The 25,646-nt window shown below is 36.0% G+C and overlaps 1 protein-coding gene across 6 annotated transcripts in view; it reads left to right on the forward strand.

Moving 5' to 3' along the window:
* The first annotated feature begins 23,584 nt into the window (after positions 1–23,584).
* Positions 23,585–25,646, forward strand: part of LOC112053089 (transcription factor collier) — a 79,684-nt gene continuing 77,622 nt past the window's right edge. For 3 of the 6 annotated variants that reach the window (XM_052885006.1, XM_052885007.1, XM_052885012.1), the window contains exon 1: positions 23,587–24,314. The gene's annotated coding sequence lies outside the window, so the exon portion shown is untranslated. Of the gene's footprint in view, positions 24,315–25,646 lie in introns of all 6 variants that reach the window. The other 3 variants (XM_052885008.1, XM_052885009.1, XM_052885011.1) reach the window with 3 other exon arrangements.

Here is a 25,646-nt window from a genome sequence, read left to right on the forward strand (position 1 = left end):
CAATCTTTAAAATTTAATTAAAATCTAAATCTTAAAAATCTTTAAGCTTGTATCAATTAAGCCCTTTCATACGATACCCCATTTTAGGGAAGTGGGGAGATAGAAAGAGACAAAAAGTAGACCATGTCACTCTCCATTCTTTCAACTATCTTCACTTAAAAAATCACGTCAATTCGTCGCATTTTGGCGTGAAAGACGGACAAACAGACAGACAGGCATACACACTTCCACATTCATAATATTAGAATATGGATATAAATAGTTACGTAGAACTCAGTGGGCTAATCTGACTCGCACTTGTCCTTAAATTTTTGGTGTTAAAGTTACTTAACAAAAAACTGTGGCACAATTTAAGAAACTTTCATTGTGTATCTTCATCATAGACAGTCACCGTTAAACAACAAAAGTGTTGTGTAACTTTCATTATTATCAGCATATTTTAATGTCATTGTAACACCACCAACTTCCTATACCTACAACAAAAAAAAAAACGCCAAAAATTCAACATCACATAATCCGATACAGCTTTCAAACCCAGGACCTTGTGATCCGAAATCTCATTAGCCAACAACTGGACCAATAAAGCAGTTTGTGTAACTTCAGTCTTAGTAAATTTCCGCCTAGTGTGGCACGAGCCACCAAAATCTCGGGTATTGTCTTGAGATTCGTATTTAATTAGCGCGACCTCAAGCGGCTGGCCGGATATTAAGCCACGCATTGCTAACTACCCACACTCCACTACACTATCATACAATACAACTATCTACACATGAGTAGAGATCATCATTATCATCATACTAGCTGATGCCGCGCGGTTTCACCCGCGTGGTTCCCGTTCCCGCAAGAATACGGGGATAATATATAGCCTATATAATGATAATAGATAAATGGGCTATCTAACACTGAAAGAATTTTTCTAATCGGACCAGTAGTTCCTGAGATTAGCGCGTTCAATGAAACAAACAAACTCTTCAGCTTTATAATATTAAGTATAATTTTAACGGTCTATACCTACAATGCCCTTACTGAAAACTGCTTCGTTGGCTAACATAAGTTAACCATTGGAGATTATCCTATGTGGTGACCTGGAATAGGGTTGTTTAAATATATATTGAGTTTTTTTTTTCATCTTGGAAATTGGCAGCCCAAAGTTGGTGCTGCCAATGGGAGAGAAAATGAAGCTTTAACCTATTTTTGACGGCCTCCGTGACGCAGTGGTATGCGCGGTGGATTTAATGACGGAGGTCCTGGATTCGATCCCCGGCTGGGCCGATTGAGGTTTTCTTAATTAGTCAAGGGCTAACTTGCGAAGAATACGAAGAATAAAAAATATAAAAAATATCAGGGTGCTCGAATGCCAGTTGATTGATTTCGGAGTAAAGAGACAAAGAGTTGTCTCGACACTCTAAAGTCAAGTTAAGGTTTTTTCGGATATGATTGGCGTTGCGGGCTTTCGGGAGAATTTGTCGCGGAGTTTGCAAATTCCAAATAGGAGAGGGGATATGGAACTTACTCCCACTACGCTGTTCCAATGCGGGTTGACAAGTTTGTGTTTTACGGAACCAAATTAGCTGAAATTTGTAATGTAGATAGATAGATTATAACCTAGATTAACAAATAGGCTACTTTTTATTAAACTACTAGTGCAGCTAGTTTTAATATAGGTACACGTTTTTTCTTTCTTTCTTTCAAACCATATAAATTACACTGGACAAGCAAGAAAGACTATCTGTTGCTCTAAATCAAGCCCTTTAGTACAGCTTCGTCCACTACCACTTACTAAGTACTAATTAGGTCTAGCAAGTTAAACAAGATAGACCGAGATACTAATTAAGTGCTACAAGTTAGTCTGCTTAGTTGGTTAAGTTCAGCTAAGTTGTATTGTGTAAGTTTGCTTGTTTGACTCGGCTTCGAACTTGGACCTGGTAGTGTAGTCAGGCTAGTTTATGTAGATACGGGTAGTAAAGATTATGAATCCTTTCGACTATGAATATAATATCCCACTAATTTATTATACGCAAAAGTTTGTGTAAATCAGTTTTTACAATTTGTACATATGTACCTACTTATAGTGCATAGCCTAGTTAAAAAATTCGTGCACTCTTTTGTTCTCTCTAATACCTAATAATATTATTTAATAGTAGTATAATGGGGATGATGACTATAGCTTTGAATATATTGATTCAATGAGACATTCGGGTAAACAAGGTCAATGTTAACTAATTAATATATAATAAACAAAGATTGTCTGGATGTATGCAATGTAAATAAGATTATAAAAATTCTAAATCTACTAAAATTCTTTTATCGTAATTAGAAGAAAATTCATACATTTTTAGCTTCCTTGCATTAAACGTGACATTTTTTAATAGATTATGATAAACATAAACGCACAAATAATAAAGATATTTGTAATTTTGTTTCAACGCCCATGCAAATCTAACGATCAGCGAATCAACGACGTCACTAATTCGTGCCATTCGCAAATCTAGCTCTTTAGATCCCTGTAGGTCCGAAAGCAATGATCGCAGATATCCTGTTACTTTTAGAAAAATGCTTTACTATTATAGCACACTTCTAATTTACACAAAATTAAAAAAAAAAATCGTCATCATCCCTATTATTTTTCTTGTGTTTTCTATGTAAAAATAATAAAATAGAAAGCATAATTATTCATATTTTACTGTACCCACTTGTGTAGCAATGTTTACTGCATTATGCGATATTAAATTGAAAGGCGCTCGTTGGCCTAACGAAGCATTGTGGCGCATCTGTTCGCATATCTAGTGGCTTTTTGTGTTTTTTGACGTTGATGGTTGACTATAATATCAACCATTATGCTCTCGCTTATAGAGAGGACAAGTATTGCAAATGTTTCATCGATTTTCTTTTTATAGTGTGCACTTTACAATGGTGTTCGATTTACGACGATTGTTTTACGAAGTTTATTTTAATCTGGCAACACGTTGTATCTGTCATGTCTGTGATGTTTTTACCTTGTGGGAGGTTAAGAAAATTCTGGTCAGCCTTAATTGCTCAACGATTAGAGCGGTTGGACTCATCATCGTGGGGTGGTGGTTCGATCCCCGCCCCGTTGGTCTAATAATATCAGCCATTATGCTCTTTCTTATAGGGAGGACAAGTATTGCAAATGTTTCATCGATTTTCTTCTTATAAACACTGTACAATGGTGTTCGATTTACCACAATTGGTATTGTTACGATTGTTTTATGAAGTTTATTTTAATCTGGCAACACGTTGTATCTGTCATCTCTGTGAAGCTTTTACCTTGTGGAAGGTTAAGAAAATTCTGGTCAGCCTTAATTGCTCAACGATAAGAGCGGTCGGACTCATCATCGTGGTGTGGTGGTTCGATCCCCGCCCCGTTGGTCTAATAATATCAGCCATTATGCTCTTGCTTATAGAGAGGACAAGTATTGCAAATGTTTCATCGATTTTCTTCTTATAGACACTGTACAATGCTGTGCGATTTACGACGATTGTTTTATGAAGTTTATTTTAATCTGGCAACACGTTGTATCTGTCATGTCTGTGAGGTTTTTACCTTGTAAAAGGTTAAGAAAATTCTGGTCAGCCTTAATTGCTCAACGATAAGAGCGATCGGACTCATCATCGTGGTGTGGTGATTGGATCCCCGCCCCGTTGGTCTAATAATATCAGCCATTATGCTCTTGCTTATAGAGAGGACAAGTATTGCAAATGGTTCATCGATTTTCTTCTTATAGACACTGTACAATGCTGTGCGATTTACGACGATTGTTTTATGAAGTTTATTTTAATCTGGCAACACGTTGTATCTGTCATGTCTGTGAGGTTTTTACCTTGTAGAAGTTTAAGAAAATTCTGGTCATCCTTAATAGCACAACGGTAAAAGCGGTCGGACTCATCATCGAGGGGTGGTGGTTCGATCCTCGCCCCGTTGGTCTATTGTCGTACCCACTCCTAATACAGTCTTTTCCGACTAGTTAGAGGGGAATGGGAATATTGGTTATAATATTTAAAATATACCGCAAATATTATTTAAGAAAAAAAATACTTTTAAAAAAAAGAAGCTATGATGTCACAAAAAGACACAGTCAGTGACGCACAGACCCACATACATATATTTTAAACTAAAAGATATGACAAATATTATTTTAGAAAAAAAATATACTTGTAAAAAACATACGTATACAGCCGAACGTAGAACCTCCTCCTTTTTGGAAGTCGGTTAAAAAAAGAATAATAAATAAATAATAAATAAAATAAATAAAATCTTTATTCACCAAAAAAATATACATAAAACCATAACATTGCCTGTGGTCTCCACACTAGATTGATCTGTATCGTGGAGACCAGGTAGGATTTTCTAATGCTTTCCGTTGGACTAGGACTAATTACAAAAATTACAATAAATAGGACTACATTACAAAAAGAAAAACATTACAAAAAAGAAAAGTAAAGTAAAACAGTAAGCAGAAACATTAGATGGTGTACACAATTATTTTAGCTTATTTCATATTTGCATTGAGTAATTCTTCAGTGTCTGTATAAGTTAAACTTTTTAACCAATTAGTTATTGTTAGACTTGCCTGATTTACTGAGAGGTTGCAAAGATCACAGGACCTTGCAACAAAGTTGTAGACTTTTGCATCGACATATGGTGTGAATCGTCGAGCGAACTCAGTTTTCGCAATTGGGAGATTGACCTTGACTATTCTTTTTCCAAATACCTTTTTTACATTTGGGGATTGTAGCAATTGTCTATGTTTTGACAAAGCTGCTTTTAATATAAAGAGTTGACGAACTGTAAGCACCCCACTATCTTTATGTAGTAGTGCGGTTGAATATTTGTATGGTTTTTTTAGCATTACTTTTAATACTGATCGTTGAGCTCTCTCTAGATCTATTAAAATTGTCTTTGCTGCACTTCCCCAAGATAGAATGCAATAGTTAAGAAGCGACTGGCATAATGAAGTGTATACTAATGTTAGGGTTGACGCGTTCGCTATATCGCGTATTTTTTTCATTATACCGATGATTTTTCTGACTCGTTTAGAAAGGAAAGCAATGTGTGGTCTGAAGGAGAGCTTATTATCGATCTGGATCCCAAGATATTTAATGACGTCGACCTGACCAATTTCATCACAAGCACACTGAGCCGTTATGTGGCGTTTTGCATTTGTTACGCCACAACTGTGGATCTTAAGGCCATTGTTTCGTTTTTTGGGAGCGGAAGCTGCAGTTTTATGAAAGCACAGGTATTTTGTTTTGTCTATATTCAGCGTCAGTAAATTGTGGCTAAGCCAATTCGATAAAGCAGATATTCCCGACTGTGCATTTCGATAAGTTTCTTCCCAAGTTATACCATGGAATAGTAAGGCAGTATCATCGGCGTAACAGATGATGTCAGCGTTCTTGAGTGGTATACTGTGTATATCGTTAATATATAATATAAATAGCGTCGGTCCGATTATGCTACCTTGAGGTACACCAAAATTGATACTTTGCACGTCACTTTTTAAATTAGATATTTTTGTACACTGCTTTCTGTTGGTTAAGTAACTTTTAAACCACTCAAGTGGTATGCCTCTTATACTGTTGCATTCGAGTTTTCTTAGTAAAACCGGGATGGACACAGTATCAAAGGCCTTTGCCAAGTCCAGGAATAAACCTATGCAACCTTTTTGCTGGTCGAGATGGGCAGATACAGTAGATGTTAGAAGACGGACAGCATCCTCCGCAGATTTATTATGCCTAAACCCAAATTGCCTCCCTGATAGTATGTTATGGGACTCTAAGTAAGACATAAGTCTCTTGTTAACTATTTTTTCCAACAATTTGGAGAAGGTTCCAAGCAATGATATGGGTCGATAGTTTTCAGGCTTGTCTTTGGGGCCAGCTTTATATATTGGGCTTACCAATGCTATTTTCCACTCTTCGGGAAATACACCTGTGCTTAAGCTTAAGTTAAAAATGGTAGTTAGTGGGTCAATTATTTCTTTAGCCGTTTGTTTAACAAGTTCGTTGTTTATTTCGTCATAGCCTGAAGCTTTCCCATTCTGGAGTTGTGAAATAAGTGCTTCTACTTCATAATTGTCTGTAGGGGTCATAAAAAAGGAATCACGTGTAGAGTGATTTTGTTTTATGTTAGTTGCTATAGACTCTTCGGTTTCACCAATATTTGATAGTATATTATTTGCTAAATGTTGTCCTAATGTTGAGAAATAGTTATTACATGAGTTGAGAGATTGTGTTTTTTGTGTGGTTCCGAGAAGTTCATCTATTTTAGTGTGAGAATTTTTGGAATTGCATATATTTTTTATAGATTTCCATAACTTTTTGGAGCTCTTAGAGCTTTTTTCTAGTTCTTTCCTTTCGTATTCAGTTTTAAGTTTCCGTAAAAGGCTATTACAAAAATTTCGGTACCTCTTGTATGTAATTTTTAAAATCTCATTGTCCGAGTCTGCTCTAAACTGCAAATGCAACTTGTCTCGGTGTTTCATGCACTTTAACAGACCATGCGTTATCCAAGGCTTTAGGTTGAACCTTGACCTAGTTATAGTGACTATTTCTGTATGGCGATTTATGATGTTTAGCAGTCGAGACATGAAGGAGTTTACTGCCAAGTTCACATCACGGCTTTCGTTAATAGATGACCAGTCTTCACTTCCCAAGTCTAGTTTTATAGCTTCAATATTTCGTTTTAGTCTCTTCCTTGGTAACCTGTCAGAATTCAATTTTAGTGAGAACCCAGTAATGGCTATATCATGATCTGTTATGTCTGAAGTGCAGACTATACCAGTTGCTTTCCCAGTTGTTCGGGTCATTATGTGGTCTAAACAAGCATCTCCTCTTGTCGGCAAAGTTATGCTAGGCAGTAATCCATGCTCGGCGATTAAGCAGAGATATTCAGTATAGCTAACATTATTTACAGATTTCAATATATTTATATTGATATCTCCACAGACAATTAAATTGGCGTACTGTTTTAATTCGTCGAGTAGATTGTCCAGTGACTGAAGGAAAAGGTCTGCATTTTTTCCAGATGGTGAGCGGTAGATACCAACTATTGTTACTAAGTTTTTTAATTGTATCAGAATACAGTCTGATTCACTCAATTGAGGTTCTTTTAAGGTAACACTGTGGGAGTTTTCCACATATACAACCACACCTCCATTTTGATTTCTTATTCTCTCAGTTTTATAAGATGAGTATCCTGGTATATGGGGTATAATTGGATTACCACTTAGCCAACATTCACATAAAACAATGACATCAATTTTTGAATTCAAACGCCTAAAAGTCAAATAGAAATTGTCAAAATTTTTTTCTATACTTCGTATGTTGAAAGTTAGCACTTTGAAATTGTATCCTGAAGAAAGTGTATTGTTACACTGTTCTGGATAGCTTATTGAGACGCATTCAATTTGCATTTCGTCTATCTCACTACCCAGGTCGTCTGGGTTCATAGTGAAGTATATAATTGTTTTTTCCTAAAGGTACTTTATGAAATTTAAAATGTGAGTATGTAGTTACCCTAGCGGAGTGGTAGTGTAGTATATATAGAGTAAGTATTAATTGGGTGATTGTGTTGGCATGCAACATGTAAGCCAAGATAACTATGTCAAAGTATCCTAAATGTAGCTCACTTTTTACATACAGAAAAAGTTTACATAAGAGAATATACAATAATAACAGAATAAGAATAGCAAGGAAAATCAGAATTACAAAGCCCAAGCAATGACACTTAACAACACATTGTAGTAGACTAAAGAAGACTATAAAATTATCTTCACCTAAGCAATTTAACAATGTTTTAGTAGGTAGTAGGAAATATCTCAAGAAAGTAACAATCCCACACAGATAATAATATTTCTCTTGTGTTTTTTTAAGATAGTGTGACAAGTTAATTTGCATTTTACAACAATCCATTAATATTATAGTTATACAATACATATTTAAATAAATAATTCTAGTATAATAAAGATTTGTTTTCTTTCCCTGAAATCTAAAAAAGTAATATTTATTTTGCATTTTACAACAATACATTAATATTATAGTTTTACAATACATTTTTAAATGAATAATTTTAGTATAATAAAGATTTGTTTTATTTCCTTGAAATCTGAAAAAGTAATATTTATTTTGCATTTTACAACAATACATTAATATTATAGTTTTTAACCGACTTCCAAAAGGAGGAGGTTCTACGTTCGGCTGTATGTATGTTTTTTTTTTTTTTTTTTTTTTTTTTTTATGTATGTCCAGCGATAATTCCGTCAATTATGGACCGATTTTGAAAATTCTTTTTTTGTTTTGTAGGGTTTACTTCCAGGGTGGTCCCATTTTTTTCATGTCAGGATCTGATGATGGCATCCTGGAGAAATTGAGGGGAACTTTCGAAAGTTGTAGAGACGGCTAGTACGTTTGTTAGTGTTCCCATAAGGTATTTTAAACCACTACAATTTTATGAAGGTTTGGAGTTGGTCTGATGATGGAGCCGAAACACAGACGATGGAACTCGTCAATGATTTACAGCAGTCACCTTTTGTTTGGGCTTGATTAATTTGTATTGATGAGAACTTTCCACCTATATAGGTTGTGACTGTATTAAGGGTCTGGTGATGAAGACGAGGGACAGTGAAGAGAACTCCTCGACGGTTCACAGTAGCTACCTTGTGTTTGGACTTGATAAATTTGTATTGATGAGAACTTTCCACCTAGATGGATTGTGACTGTATTAAGGGTCTGATGATGAAGACGAGGGACAGTGAAGAGAACTCCTCGACGGTTCACAGTAGCTACCTTGTGTTTGGACTTGATAAATTTGTATTGATGAGAACTTTCCACCTAGATGGATTGCGACTGTATTAAGGGTCTGGTGATGAAGACGAAGCACAGTGAAGAGAACTCCTCGACGGCTCACAGTAGCTACCTTGTGTTTGGATTGATAATTTTGTATTGATAAGAACTTTCCACTTAGATAGGTTGTGACTGTACACACGCAGTGGGTATGCTAACACTAAAAATAAAAAAATAAAAATTTTAATAAAAAAAATTCAACCGACTTCCAACTCAAAAAATAACTTTAACTAAAAAGCAAAAAATAACATCCTACCTATGTGCTACCTTCTGATCAGTTTGAAGGCGGTGCCAAGCCAGTGTCGTGTTTTAATTAAAGCTGTTTCTGGAATAACCACAGAAATGAAAAACCACAGAACCACAGAATTGTAACTTAAACGTATTTAATTAAAACATCACTGGCTTGGCACCGCCTTCAAACTGATCAGAAGGTAGCACATAGGTAGGATGTTATTTTTTGCTTTTTAGTTAAAGTTATTTTTTGAGTTGGAAGTCGGTTGAATTTTTTTTATTAAAATTTTTACAATACATTTTTAAATGAATAGTTTTAGTATAATAAAGATTTGTTTTATTTCCTTGAAATCTGAAAAAGTAATATTTATTTTGCATTTTACAACAATACATTAATATTATAGTTTTACAATACATTTTTAAATGAATAATTTTAGTATAATAAAGATTTGTTTTATTTCCTTGAAATCTGAAAAAGTAATATTTATTTTGCATTTTACAACAGTACATTAATACTATACTTTTACAATACATTTTTAAAGAAATAATTCTAGTATAATAAAGATTTGCTTTCTTTCCTTGAGATCTGGAAAAGTAGTATTTATTTTGCATTTTACAACAATACATTAACATTATAGTTTTACAATACATTTTTAAATAAACTATTTTAATATAGTAAAGATTTGTTTTATTTCTTTGAGATCTGAAAAAGTAGTATTTATTTGGCGTTTTACAACAATTTAATGTAATTTTACACAACATTTTTAAAATATATATTTTTACAATGATAAAAATTAGGTTTGTTTCCTTGTGATCTGATAAAATAATAGTTATTTTAATTTTACAGCGATATAATACAATTTTACAAAACATTATTAAAAATGAAATTTTATAATAATAAAGATATGGTTGTCTTTCTTTAAATCTGGAAATATAATAGGTTTGTCTAGTTATAGGACAAAAATTAAATATGTTTAGGAGGTTATAACATTGATGTATTATTTGGTGTTGTTTTATTTTTATTGATAAGTCGCTCCAGATCTCCTTGATTGCGCATAACAATAGCAGGTTTCCCTTCGCGCTCTCGGACATAAATAGTCCCGTTATTGCACCAGCAGAAGGCATATCCCATTTCTTTTGCTTTAGAACGACACTCACGAAAAAATTGCCTGTTTCTCTGTGTAAGTCGCTCGTTTATGAAAACTTTCTGTGAAGGACCGGGAAGGCTCAAGTCGATGCTTGTTATATTTCGACGTGATTTTGACGCTTTGAGTAGTTCGTCCCGCTTAGTGCGCCGTAATAACCGTACAACGATCGGGCGGGGGTACTTTCTCGCGTTACCCGTGGCGTTAACAGCCGAAAGGACGCGAGGGCCCGCTCGAGCAGACCAGTCTATATCATGATCGGATACTTCCACACCAACTTTTCTCGCCATGACTAAGGCTAAATGTGTTGTATTCTCGTTGGGGCATTCGGGGATGCCACATAGCTCAATCTCGTTTTTAAGATGACTCTGAGCCTGTATATTAATTTCCATCTGTAACTCACCAATAGTACATTTCAAAAGGTCAATTTCCTCGTTGCGGCGCTCGAGTGCGCAAAGTCGCACTTCGTTGGTGGCCACGGTACCCGCTAGAACGTCGAGTCTCTCATGACAACGGTTCAATGATGCTGTAGCCTCCTCTAAACTCTCTTTGAGGCATGATATCTCGCCTGTGAGGATTCTTACTGCTGACAAAAGACTTTGTACATCGGACGTGTCACCGTTATTTGAGGTCTCAGCTGATTTCTCCGGTCTCTTACGAAGCGTTATGTTAGGAGCGTCTGCACTTTGCCTTACCGGGGTCGAGCTGTTGTCTACACCTTTCTTATCTTGTGCACTGCACTCAGGGCATAGCCACTTATTTACACGGTCAGGTGTAAGTGAATTGAGGTTAATGCATCCACTGCAAAAATATCTCTTACAATCTGGTGCACTGCATCCGATAGACGAGGTTCCTTTAATGATTTTTAAACACCCGGCACACTTCATTTTTACTCGCAATAGGTAAATTAAATAGTATACGCGTCAGTCAGCTGACAGTTCAATGGCCTTACGCGCGGTCGGTACAGTGCGCGGTCTGTGACATTTTGTTTAAATTGACTATTTACGATGTACTTTTGAGGATTTGACACAATCACTGTTTGCACTGTATACAATGGATTATTTTAAATGTGTACTTTACTTTGCACAGTTGGATAAACTTGTAGAAAATGTAAATATAGTCTATGATGTCATAGACAAACCCATATACATAATACCTACATTTCAAACTATACATCTCTGTTACCTCGAGTAAGTATAGTATGTAAACTTATTTCCATTTTCAACGTATACAGTTCCTGTAGGTAGGTACCTACTTACCAGAATACCTACCACTTTATTCCATATCCCCCAAAAGTACCTCCTCAATACAACGTCACTCGCTAATGGCCTAACAAAAAGCTGTAAAGAGTGGGCCTCTCACCCATTACCGGCCACTGGTGCTTATTAAAAATGTGGCCTGAATATCAAATTGCTATCTTTCCATTGTATCGCCCCTGCCTCGCAATGCACCGGCGCCCCTCAGATTTTGAACAAGTTTTTGTACAGGGTAGAACTGAACAGAGAGGACACTTTATTAATTTTCTTTCTATAAACTTTCTCTTGCATGCGTTACCAACTGCTAAAGGAGTGATATGTTTTTCGTATGTATTATTAATTTATTAGTACAAATTAAACAGATTGATAGATATCACAATTATGTGTCATTGTGTATGTGTCATATGTACATGAAAGAAGTGTCATTAGAAGAAGTGTTTGTCTACAAAGATTGTTTGATATTTTAATAAGTAAATTATTTGGTCTATACTATTCTACCTATTACTATATAACACGCACTATTTCTTATACATGTTGATTAAACGATACAAGGCAGATATTATTTGAAAAATAAAATAAAACTCAAATTTCAAACATTACGAGATTAAGACCATACTTATAGGACGTAGAATTTTTGTATGTCCGATAAAGAGGAGTGTATAAATATGTATAATTCGTTTCCAGAAAGGAAAATAGGTAGGATGATTGGAAATACTTATAATGGAAATGCAAAAAACACTGCTCAGATTGGAAAAAAACTAACTCTAGCATATTATAATAGCAGATTGTTATACAAGGGGCTAAAACGACCCATTATATACGAGGTATTTTTAGGGCACAAGCCGTAGGCGAGTTTTTGAGCAAGAGTAGTGAAAAGACTATTTTTAATCTCTGGACATAAATACTCTGTACTTTCTAATGTTAAGAGAAGAGTAAAATTGTTATCCGCGGGCCAGTGGGGCACTTTTGTTTGTTTTTTATATGAATAAATTCAGTTGTCACATCTCAAATGATAAATGGTCGCAGTGACACCGTAGTCATATGGCGACTTTGGAGCCACTTGTCGCGCTAGGTTTGTTATTTCGCCGTTTTTAGGGGGCCCGGTATGAAATATTGGCGCGATTTTTATATAATATAACTCTAAATTATGTCTATTGTTGTGTTTTTGGTGAACAAGTGTGTTGCGATACGTAAACAATGGAAGGTGATTGCGTGTTTGTCACATTCTGGTTCGATGGTATATCTACTTATGAGATGGTATAAAGAGCAATACGCTTTTATTTTAGTAATGGCTTGAATATGACAAAAACGAAAAAAATTTAATTATAGTCAAGATTCAGTAATGTCTAAGTAGGATCGTCTTGCCTAGTCACTCTTGCCTTAAAGATAAAATTGGAAAAGCAGGAAACACAGACGTCGAAAGGTTACTTCAAACTTTCGCTTTGTTAATTAGAAACACCCTGGAACGCATTCAAAACTTTTATATAAAAGCTCATTTAAAAAAAAAACATATTTATTTGTTCACAGTATACCTTCCTATCTACCTAAATGGGGAAAGAATACAATAAGGAACTTAAGCTAACTTATCCTAATAACTATACAAATCATACCCACGTGGAATGGTGGCAAGAATACGGGCCGCATTTCCGCGCTGGACAGCCAGGCTGATCCTTTGCGCAAAAAATGAGCCAGCCCTTCTGCCACCAGTCGAGGCAACTAGCCGCGGTGAAATCATACGGTAAAATTTTTTGGCACTGCGACTCCATGGCCCAAGGGTCTCCACGGCAAAAGGTACAAATATGTAACTCTCTGTCAGAGAGGCATACTTGAGCCACTTACCTGTTTCAGCTTTTTCTGCTTAAAATAAAATTGTTTTCATATGTATATTAATTCTGCTAAAACATAAGTACCTATATGTAGTAGGCATAACTCGTACAGATTAATTAGTAGGTAGGTACAGATATTTCTTTAACTATCAACTGTGTAGTAAATGTCATGAGTAAAATAAAATGAGATATTTACAAAAGTCTACTCATTTTGTCCACTTGTTTCTAAATAGCGCTGCTCTCCGAAAAGCTGTCATAATTTCGTATTTTGAGAGAAGTTATTTTCATATTTTGAATAAAAATAATGCAAATGCAATGCAACCAAGAATATTTTATAAACATCATAACACACTTTAGAGTGCTTGAAATTAAAGAAAAGCCAAAACGTGATTCAGTTTCTGAGGTAAATAAATAATAAGCTTGCAAATCCATTTGCAGGGGTTTCCTGGTTTTTTCGGGATTTTTTCGTTTCCATTACAGCGAGCGGTGCGCGCCCAATTTGAAAATATTGAATAAGTAATATAATGCTTCCTGTGATATCAGGGCACAGAATATTTTTACTAACAGATGCGACATACCAATTAGATTCTACCTATCTAAACATTTAAAGTGCGAGTTTTGCCTATTGCTTAAATCAAAGCTTATAGGAATATTTAAGCAATATGTAAAAGTTTAAGTTCAAGTTCACGGCAAATTCTGTTTGTTGATTACCTCCTCGTGTTGATAGTACTTCGAACATTACCTGGTACAGACAGACATAGTGGATACGAATTTAAGAATTCATTAACACAAAAATGAATCAAGTTGTTTATCTGTGTTTCATGCTAACTGTAGTACTCCAAACGCTAGAAACTAGAGTGATCAACCCTAAATATTATATTAATTTTCAAATTATATACAGTAAGAATTACAAATTTTAATTACAAAATCGTCAACAGAGCAAAGAGTTAACAACAAACTCGGTCAGTAGCTATGACTATGTGTTTAATACTATCACCATTATACAAAAATATTGTGATTCCAATACTATAAGCCCCCCACTAGGTGGACCGAGGACATCAAGCGGGTTGCAGGAAGCCGCTGGATACTCGCGGCTTGTGACCGTTTTGTTTGGAAGTCCATATAAGAGGCCTATGTCCAGCAGTGGATGTCCACCGGCTGTTAATGAATACTATAATTTTAATAATATTGCTACTCTACTTATTTAAATACAGCTATTTACCTCCAAGCCTAACCGTCGTTTTTGCAAATTTATAAATCTTACTGTAATGTATACCTTTCACAAAAAGTTTGATCCTTTCTTTTCACTGTTTATTCTTTGTCCGCCATCAAAGCGGTAAGGGCTAAACGCATTATGACGATCTGCCTCGAGTTTATCATGCCGCCGCCAAAATTACGCGGAACGTGTGGCGAGAGTAGGTATACCTGTGAAATATAACGCCATTGAAATAATGTAAATTGTCCGCTTGACGCTGCGTCATTTTTTTGTACTTTTCTTTCGCTTTTGTTTTCCATTTCAGTTTTGGCGTAAAGGAGAATGGCGAGGTTGCATGTAATTTGGGACTAGCAGATAGAAGTAGCGTACATAATGGAAACCCATTAATAATTGTTAATCGTGATTAAACTAAGAAAAAATCAAATGGTAACCAATCTTGAAAAGCAAGGAGAAAAGAGATATACCTTAAAATTAGAACGTACCCTATGTATGCATACGAATAAATGTGAATGTTATACATTTTTATACATTATATTTTTATGTTTTTTAATAGCGAAGAGACAGTTGTACCCGTAGACATTTTTGGTAGTAGGTATGTATATTTTAAATTTTTTTTTTAAAGTTTACGTAGGTAAACGATTACTTCATGTTGGTTCTCTATCAATCAGACCTATGTTGAAGAATTAAAGCCTACATTGCCATATCTCAGCATCATAAAACTTGGGGAGACAACAGCTTTTTGCTGCATTTCCTTTTATGGTAAAAAATAAAATTAGTCTAAATATAACATCTACAAACTGCAAACGATTTGACGTTTTCAAGACGTGGTATGTAAACGCTGAACTAGGCTCTCTACCATCTGCTTCAACTGTCAAGTAAATCCTTAAGTAGGTATCGTATATTTGAATTCTGAGAAAATGATCCTTCGCAATTTAATTTACATACAATTTTCTGAAGTTTCAGTGTTTTAATATTTATGAATCATATAGCGATATGATCCCTCAACATTTTATTTTTTTAAATGTGCACCTAACTCAAATTGAAGACTATTGAAGACATCAATAGGTAGAGAATACCACAAGTTCCTTCGCTATTCATTTCTGTATTGAAACTTAAAAATTAAATAATTGAACGTCGCAAAACGTAAAGTCATCCTTCCTTTGAGAAACGTCCCATAATAATGTACCGTTGTAATTCCCATAACAGTTTCAAAGCGTGCAATCATTACCCTTACAAGAAACAGTAGTTTTTGACCGACAGCCATTCATTGCTAATGTTATTATTTGCGGTGTGTCTTACCAAAGGCCTACTGAAGATGTATTTATGGCGTCGGTTGGAGTTTTGTGTCAAAATGTTTGCCGTATTTGTCCGCCCAGCGTGAGACTTTTGTGGAATCTGTTTACATTACCTACCGGTGTAGTAAAATTTTGACCTGATGCGGTGACGCGTTTGTTTTTTTTATTTATGAGTAAGTTAAAATATTCATTTGTGTATATCGGAACTGATTATGGATATTTTAATTAACTGAAAATCGCTACTGTTATTCGTAGCTACCTATACCTAATTATTGAATAGGAGCGTTGTTCTATGACGATGTTTTTCTAATTCGATAGTGCGACTATAGAATTCGTCTCTATCTTTATCTGTACTATACAACTACAAGGCAAGTTTGAACATCGTTACTGGATAGCGCTACTGAAGTGGTGTTATTTTATAATTACTGGATATCTATTTCAGTTATACCTACTTACTTACTGTGAATTGAGTAATAAAGTTATACATTCAACTTTGTTAAAAAAACTTTTTTAATGTAAGTGAACGATAGCGAGAAAGACATCACACGGATAAGCCGTTTGGAGAAAAAAATTAAAACATTATAAAGTAGGTAATGCACCTACGCAACTTTAATGAAATTTTAAAGTATTAATAATCATAATCATTGCTCTAAACATTTTTCTTAAATTCATACTAATATTATAAAGCTGAAGAGTTTGTTTGATTGAAGGCGCTAATCTCAGAAACTACTGGTCAGATTTGAAAAATTCTTACAGTGTTAGATAGCCCATTTATCGAGAAAGGCTATAGGCCTGTATTTTATCCCCGTATTCCTACGGAAACTGGAACCACGCGAGTGAAATCGCGCGGCGTCTACTAGTGGAAATAATAATAGTAATATAGTTAGCCAAATAAAGAACTTAAAGCTCATGTGAATACTTTCCAAAAACTGCAATCTATCGCTATAAGCGATGGTATACGATAAAAAAATCTTGAAACCTACCCAACGAATTGTTAATATAAAATCTTTTCATCCCATAAATCATAGATAAACTAGCTAAGTGGAACATCGGATCTCATCCAATCCAGCTGCCGGTATTACGTCCTTCAAGTTTTTTCCTCAAAACACTCCACAAATCGGAAACATAAACACTTAAACAAAAAAAAATGACCACTGAAGTGGGCAAAGGACATCAAACTTCGCACTCGCAAGTCGCGAACCGATCAATTCCTTCCGCGCCCATCTGTCTGTTTTTGTCGTCCCGTTTTCAGGCCCTTCATAGAAAAGCAATCGGGTAGTCGTAAACGTTAAGGGTCCAAAACTACCCCCTGGGGGCTTCTAAAGGTACTACGTAGCTTCGCGCTAGAAAAAGTACTGGTAGCCCTAATCCGGGACAGCCGTCGAGGGTGTTATAAGGACGGCAAAAAGCGTAATTTAAAGCTGACTTAAGGTTTCGAATTAAAATGAAGAGGATACTCGAGTGCCAATAAACATTTCGTTGCTTGTAAATTTTTAGTGAGTTTTTCGCACCCTGTGTTTCTTGACCTGTGTTTAAATGCGCGTATGATAGTCTTATTATATGGGATTGTTGTATGTGTTGTTGTTTAAAAAAAGGATGATTTAGTAATGTAGTTCTTACAGTTCAGTATAGGTACTTACAGTAACAGGGCTTACGTCATAGAAGCCTTAATAAACTACATTCATGAGTTTGAGTCTTAATACTCATGTCTCATGTCTCAGGTGAGTGATAAGAAATACATACTTATTAGTAATAGTAGGTACTATCACTATTTTTTTTCTATTTCTTTTGAAAAGGATGGTAAAATTATTACTCATGTCATCTATTTATTTGTTTTTTTTTGCCTCATGGGTTCAGTGGTTTGCCTAAGTTTTACTTAGAATATCTTATGCTAAGTTCCTGGATACCTTAAGCTTCGAGCCTGGGTTGGGTAGCAGATATTAGGATATTTCGACATAACAAGAAAATCGCGCATTATAATAAACGAGGCAACCATTGGTCGCTTCAACCCATAATCGGCTCACTGTTGAGCTCAAGTCTCCTCTCAGAATGAGAGGGGTTAGGCCAATAGTCCACCACGCTAGCCTAATGCGGATTGGCAGACTTCACACACGCAGACTATTACGAAAATTCTCTGGTATGCAGGTTTCCTCACGATGTTTTCCTTCACCGTTTGAGACCCGTGATATTTAATTTCTTAAAATGCACACAACTGAAAAGTTGGAGGTGCATGCCCCGTGGATTCGAACCCACACCTTCCGGAATCGGAGGCAGAGGTCATATCCACTGGGCTATCACGGCTCTCAAACGAGGCCACCATTGCAGATGATCAATTTCTAACGCGTAATTCAATTTGCATACAGATTCTATTTCCTGAAGGCCTTAAGTAGAACAATGGGACTAGGTGCAGGCATCACAATCAAGTTACTATTGTGCTCGCAATGCCTAACTAGATTATCGTCTTGTGGGATTTAGGTATATGGTTGGATTAGAAAGCTATAGATAGGTAATTTAATGATTACGAACGTTTTGAAGGCTCAACAGTTCTATTCATGATGCTAATGCTAACCACTATTTACTATTTGTCTAATCACTTGATATCTCATTACTTTTCGAAATGGCGTTAAAAGTCCGTACGATTTTTTGACGTGACAACGTCACATATTTCGATGGAGCCGGCTGCACACTCGAAAAAAGATGACGTCATGCGTCGTTCCCTCGCTCTAGGGTTGCCACCTTTTTTTACAAGAAATAAAGTACCTATATTCTGTTCTGTGAATATTATTAACCAGTATTTTAGAAAAACGATCATTTTCTTTTGAAAAAGGCAACCATTCCTTCAGCATTTTCCTATGACGTTCAAATCAAATCAAAAATCATTTATTTCAAGTAGGCTCAGTTTACAAGCACTTTTGATACGTCAGTTGACTATTTGTAAAGATTCTACCACCGGTTCGGAAGGCAGGTTCTGGTGAGAAGAAACCGGCAAGAAACTCAACAGTTGCTCTTTTTAAAAAATCATACAATATTGTAATTTACAATTGATGATAACATTACAATTTCTTATAGTTTTACTTCCTGTGTGAAGGTGGAAGCTGATCCAACGGCCTCCAAGCATCTTTATCTCGTTGTCACGTTCAACTATCGTCTGTAAGCCGACTTTACAGACAACCGATATTTTTTTATTCATTACAAGTTAGCTACAATCTCACCTGATGGTAAGTGAGGAGCATAAACATTCTAAGATGGAAGCGGGCTAACTTGTTTGGAGTAGGATGAGAATCCACACCCCTTTCGGTTTCTATACGACATCGTACCGGAACGCTAAATCGCGTCTTTGCCGGTGGGGTGGTAACTAGCCACGGCCTAAGCCTCCCACTGGACCAATCAAGAACCTCAATTAGCCCAGCCGTGAATCGAACCCAGGACCTCCTCTCTTGTAAATCCATCACGCATACCACTGTGTCACGGAGGCCGTCAATACGAGTAATAAAAAAAAAGTAAGGCTGCGTAGCGCAATGGGTGAACGGCATCCACAGGGTTCCTTAACTGGACAATATATGTGTGGTGAGCACGGTTGTTTTACGGTGTTTAGGTGGATTAGGTATAAGAATTTATACGTCATATAAATACAAACAATCCTCCCAGAATAACACACATTACACTGTATTTTCATCAGCTATCTTAGTCCCATAATATGCAAGCTATATTACCTTAGCGCTGGATAGGTTCAAATAAAATTTCAAAACTTTAATTCCATTTCCCAATAAGGAAGACAGAACTAGGCAAGGAATGGGTCAGCTATCTTAATCCCATAATATAGGTACAATCTATATTAACCTTAGCGCTGGATAGCGTTGTGTACATAAGGTCCAAATAAAATTTCAAACCTTTAATTCCATTTCCCAATAAGGAAGACAGAACTAGGGTCAGTACAATTAACTGATAATGATGATCAGTGGCGTGCATAGTATTTTTAACTAGGGTAAGCACTATAGGTACAAATTGTACGAAATGGAAAATTCCTCCTCCAATACAGGTATGTAATGAATTATTAGGGTATGCATTGCGTTTGTGCATCTATGAAGTGCTCACCATTAATAATGATCCCAGTAAGTGAACAGGTACCTATGTAAGTACAAGATGATATTTCGCAGTAAAGTACCATCTCACCAGACGTGCCAGGAAGTTATTATCGATCATAGTTGCAAACAATATTTCAAACTCAAGTCTCTAGGCACAGAGTGGGCGTGCCGAGCGGTGGGCGGGGCGGGGCGGTCCCTCTGAGACCTCCCAGAGCACTCCGCGGAGGCCTCTACTTGTTGAAGTAGCCGATTGTTGTGGACGCAGAACGGGACGGTGGAAACTCTTTGAATCGATAGTTGTTACGGTACCTATTAGATACTTAGTCATCAACACATATTCGGCTCACTGCTAAGCACGAGTCTCCTTTTAGAATGAGAGGTGTTAGGCCAATAGTCCACCACGCTGGCCGAATACGGATTGGCAGACTTCACACACGCTGAGAGTTAAGAAAGCAATGCAGGTTTCCTTACAAATTTTTTCCTTCACCGTTTGAGACACGTGATATATTTTTTTTTAATGCACAGCTGATAGTTGGAGGTGCATGCACCGGAACGGATTCGAACCTATGCCTTCCGGAATCTGAGGCTGAGGTCATAACTACTAGGCTATCATGGCTCTCACCTATCAGAAAGAAAGAAAAAAAAAATTATTCAAATCTAAAAGTTACTCAAATTCAAATTCAAAATTCTCTATTTGCAAATTGTTAAATACAGATCTTGATACAATAAATGTTGGCATACAATTTGCTACAAAATAGCATGCAAATTTTTAAAATTAATCTTATAACTAAATTACATTGTTTTAAATACACTATAATTATTTAAAAATACATAATGTCTATATTATTGATGTCAGTACCCTATTCTTATGACAGCATGTCTGTCTGTAACCCTTAAAAAGAAAGGGTGTACAGCTCAGCACATGCCGTGTACTAAGTATAAATATACTATATCAGCTACTTACTTATCATTAAAATGACTAAGTTGACGTCCGCGACTACGTCCACGTGGAATTAATTTTTCACAAATCCCTCTGGAACAATTTATTCATACCCAGTAGCCTAAAAAGTAGCCCAATCTAAAAGTTCTCTACATTCCAGTGAAAGTCCTATTAAAATGGGTAGGTACAGCCGCTTCAACGAGTCGCCCAAACAAAATTAATTATCGATCTGTCTGTCTGTTTTTACATGGATTTTTATATTTTCTACATTGCCTACATTGACTACATTACATACATACATTGATAGAACCAGCCTGATGGTGACTATAGTCTATAGACTACTATATATAAATATCTTCTTCTTCTTCTTCTTCTTGATGAGTACTGTTTACCAACAAACAACTTAGGAATGAGGATATAAATCACTAGTCATTTCACACCTAATAATAATTATAAAGTACTTGGTCTTAAAATAATGAAAATAATTCTGCTTAATAAGCTTAAAATAATTAGATATGGTTAATATGTTTTATATTACATTTTATAAACATACCATAACATAATTTAAAATGAATAAGATAAGAAATGACATGCGTTTTCTACCTTCATTTTTAATTTCTTCGTTGGTAAACAGTACTCATTAAGAAAGGCTATAGTATAGGTAGGTATACGCTGGAGGAGCGTCAATTCCTTTTGATCTCAACATTGCGTCTTTCAAACATCTTGTTAGTCTTGTCTGTCGCACACCAAACGGACTTCCTATTTTTTTTTAATTTTTTTTTTATTCTTTACAAATTAGCCCTTGACTCTCACTTGATGGTAAGTGATGATGCAGTCTGTGTACACCGTTGGAAGTGGGCTAACTTGTTAGACAGTGGCGTGCATAAGGATTTTGACTGGGGTAGTAAAAATTGGGTAATTTCTTGCCAAATTGTGTATTATGTGGTCCAAATAGGTTTGTATCGAGTCTTTAGGGTATGCAGCACATTTTTGCATCTATTAAGTCCACGTCGCTCACCTCCTCACAATATATATAATATATAAATAATAGGTATCCTCCTCAAATAGGTATATTTTATAACATGGCTTTAAAATTTACCGTGTTAGAAAGCTTGTAAAAAAGTATAAGTAATTAAAAACAAAGTGTTCCTACTGTGCGATATTTCTCGCATAGATCCCATTCCTGTAGAAATATCGGGATGCAGTCTAATTCACTAACTTTTACCTACCTATATTCAGCACACTGCTGAGCTCGAGTCTCCTCTCAGAATGAGAGGTGTTAGGCTATTAGTCCACCACGCTGGCCCAATGTGGATTGGCAGACTTCACACACGCAGACAATTAAGAAAAAACTCTGATATGCAGGTTGCCTCACGTTTTTTTTCTTTCACCTTTTGAGACACGTGATATTTATTTTCATGAAATGCACACAACTGAAAAGTGGACTAATTAAGAAAACCTCAATCTGCCCACCCGGGGATCGTACTCAGGACCTCCGTCTTGTAAAGCAACCACTACACCACGTCAAAAAAACTAGTTAAAAAACTAGAGTGCCCCGCGGTTTCACCTGCGTACCTAGATCCTATTAACTACTACAGCTTCTTGTAAACTTTGAAAAGTTTTTGAAGACTTTTTATGGCTTTCTGCCGAAGTGTTAAGTCAAGCTAAATGTCTGGAGTTCAAGAGGATGATTCTTTAAACTATGATCTCAAAGAAAATACTAGCTATCACTAATATTGTTGAACTTCTGCTTCAATGATTGAGGGTCTGGAGTCTAGACCCTAGTCAAACGATCCAGACTTTGATACTTTTTTATCTGGTACTTACCTTCCAAAGCTCTCTTGATTCAAAGTCCATATCCATAGTATAGTTACGATTATCACATCCACCTACTTAGGTAGGTATTTACGATTGGGACATGAGCATGGGCTGACAAAATTTCAACTCGGTTCAATATGACGAAGGGTTTTGCCATTACAGCAATGCATATTTCAAGTCAAAGACCATGTTGATCGACCCTCAAATTCAAAACAAAATTCAGTCTCAAACCGTTTAGCGACGAGTTCAACCTTGTACCTACATAGGTATGTATTCTATGCTATAACTATCGGCACTAAATGACCGCTAACGCACTGGGTATTGTAACCCATTAGGTAGATACCTATCTGCATGCATTAATTGAAAAGCTGTGAATTTCCCCACAGAGTTAAAAACACGCTCGAAATATGAATTGATAAATCCACATAGTGAGTGAGCATCATAAATCGCGGTTAAAGTTCACATCCACTATACGTAATAATTAATGTGGCGACAAAACCTCATCTCGCAAGTAGTTAAAGTCAATTCCCACTGAAATTTCATCATCGTCAGTCTAACTTGGTTTAATAAGTAATCCAGGCGCCGTGGGCCGTCCCTGAGCTACGCCCGGTCCAGAGAGATGCTGTGCGTCTCATCTGCCGTCGTCCTTTGCTCGCGGACCGTTAAGCGGTCTCCACGGGAAACTGCGCGCGAACCCCTATTATCATACTACGTAGAGCTCTGCACTCGCTTATAAAACCTCTTTTCTTATTTCAAAAAAATATTCTATTTATTGTTTTTTAATTGGGGTAACGGAATTCAGATTTTTAAAATAGGAATGCGGTGAAGGTGAAGGTGCGATGCAGTGGCGCCATCATCGCCAGTCGCGTCGTCTCACTCGCGAGGTGAGGGCGTGTCCCCAGGGCGCCTCCCACAGTCCGCGGGGACGGACGGGGGCGCCGCGGCGCGAGCACTCCGCGGCGCGCTCCCGCGACGCTTGTTAGTGCTCCGCAAATCCACAGCGGGATCGCCCGCACTACCGGGACTCTATCCCAGTACGATAACACAGAGCCGCCTATCGGATACTTACACAAATTCAGTACTTACTTTACATCAATTGTTTCTTACTCTGTTTCTATTTGCGAACATTTTTCTAACTTTCTTAGCAATTTTTTAAATACCCTCCGTAGTCGGGTAAAAATAATAGTGCTTTTTTCAACATTTTCCATAAAGTTGTATTTTTATTGAGTGTTATCCTGTATATTTTAGTATGCATCGGACATTTACATACTAACACAAATATTATTGAACTTTATCGTGCGGTACTATGACCAATCGAATCGAATATATTATTTGAATCGATACGTGATTATTAATTTGTTACACACATTAATATATCATAGATATTACAAAAGTGCGATATTATGAAGTTATGAAATCGAATTTAGAATCGTAAATAAAATTTGAACGTTCGTGATTTTCCGCGGGTGTTCGCGCGCGCTCGGGCGCTCTCGGGCGTCCGACGTGGGTCGCGATTCGGTCGGACGAGCTGAACGCGGCGGCGGGCGGGTACACGGGGTCTCCGTGGCCGCCGCTAGAACTCGACCCCGTGGGATGGGGTCGCAAGCTGTACCCGTCTGGAGCGCCGAGGTCATCAGGTATGTATTAACAATCTTTTTTTTTTGTTAAACTCAAAAGGGCTAGAGCTCAGATGCGTTATAGCCAGTTTAACAAATAAGTAAAAATTGTTATTAACCCTAGAATGGCTGTGGAAAAATTTCGTAGCTATAAAATACTTGCTAGTGCTTTCTCAATCTAAATATCGAGAATTCGTTGCTCAGAGTTTCTGGATCCGTCGAAAGGCTTACGTGCCGAATTTTAATAATTTTGTATTATGAATAGCACTGTTACTGAACATTACAATTGTTTATGTAGGGTTTTCTAGAATTAAATAACTTTGGTTATTTAATTCTAGAAATAGAGTTAAATTACGTTAACAATTATGTACAGCTAATAATTACGTAGTAGAGTTCATAATATACCTACCTATAGTTAGCATAATATTATTTAGGCTTATGTCAGGTCAGCCTTTGGAGTTTTATTATTTTAAAGATTATTATAGGTATATATTAAAAAAAAAATTAAAAGATCTAGTTTTAAAAGACTAGTAAAAAACTTTGTTTTTCAGAAACTGAAGTTTTTTATGGTAATTTATTTTAGGATAGGTAGGTAGGCATTTGGTTCAGAGAATTAGTCTAAAATATTATATGGTTTCGAAAATTAGTTTTTGCAATCCCCTGAAACGTAGGTAGGTAGGTACTCACTCAAACTAATTAAAAATTAATTTAAAAATAAAAAAATCTAAGATTTAAGATCGATTTTGTCGGATGTAACAAAGTTATAGGACCATTATTTTCCTATTTTAATGTCATCTAAATTTTCAGCAAATGTAAAGTAATACCTAAGCATCTAGAAAGGCATTATTTTGGCTTACCTACCCCAATAGGTATTAGAAAAATGTTCATACCTAGGTAGACATTTGTTAAAATTGTGGTGTGTGTAAAATTTTCTAAAGAAAAATTAAAAATAAATAAGGTAGTTACCTAGAATATTAATTTGCTATAAATCCTAAAACACTTTTTAATATTTGTACAAATTAATGTTAGGAAAAATTTACCTACGTCTCTACATATTTAGACATTTTTCCAAAATTGAAAATTGTAGATAAGTTGCTGTAGGTGTCTTAAAAACGTACGTACGTACGTAGGTAGGTACCTACGTAGAATATGAGTTTCTCATCTATACACTTTAATATTTTATTATTGTTGGCAATATTTAATATTTAATTATGATTATAATAATAATTCCTAGAGTACCTAGCACACTCACACCTTTGAAATACCGATCCAAATAAAATGTATCTACTAATTTATAACAGGACACAATTTTACATTATTTTTATTCATAGTGCCTACTTATTATTTATTGTT

Source organism: Bicyclus anynana, chromosome 13, assembly GCF_947172395.1.
Source record: "Bicyclus anynana chromosome 13, ilBicAnyn1.1, whole genome shotgun sequence".
In the NCBI taxonomy this organism is placed as follows: Eukaryota; Metazoa; Arthropoda; class Insecta; order Lepidoptera; family Nymphalidae; genus Bicyclus; species Bicyclus anynana.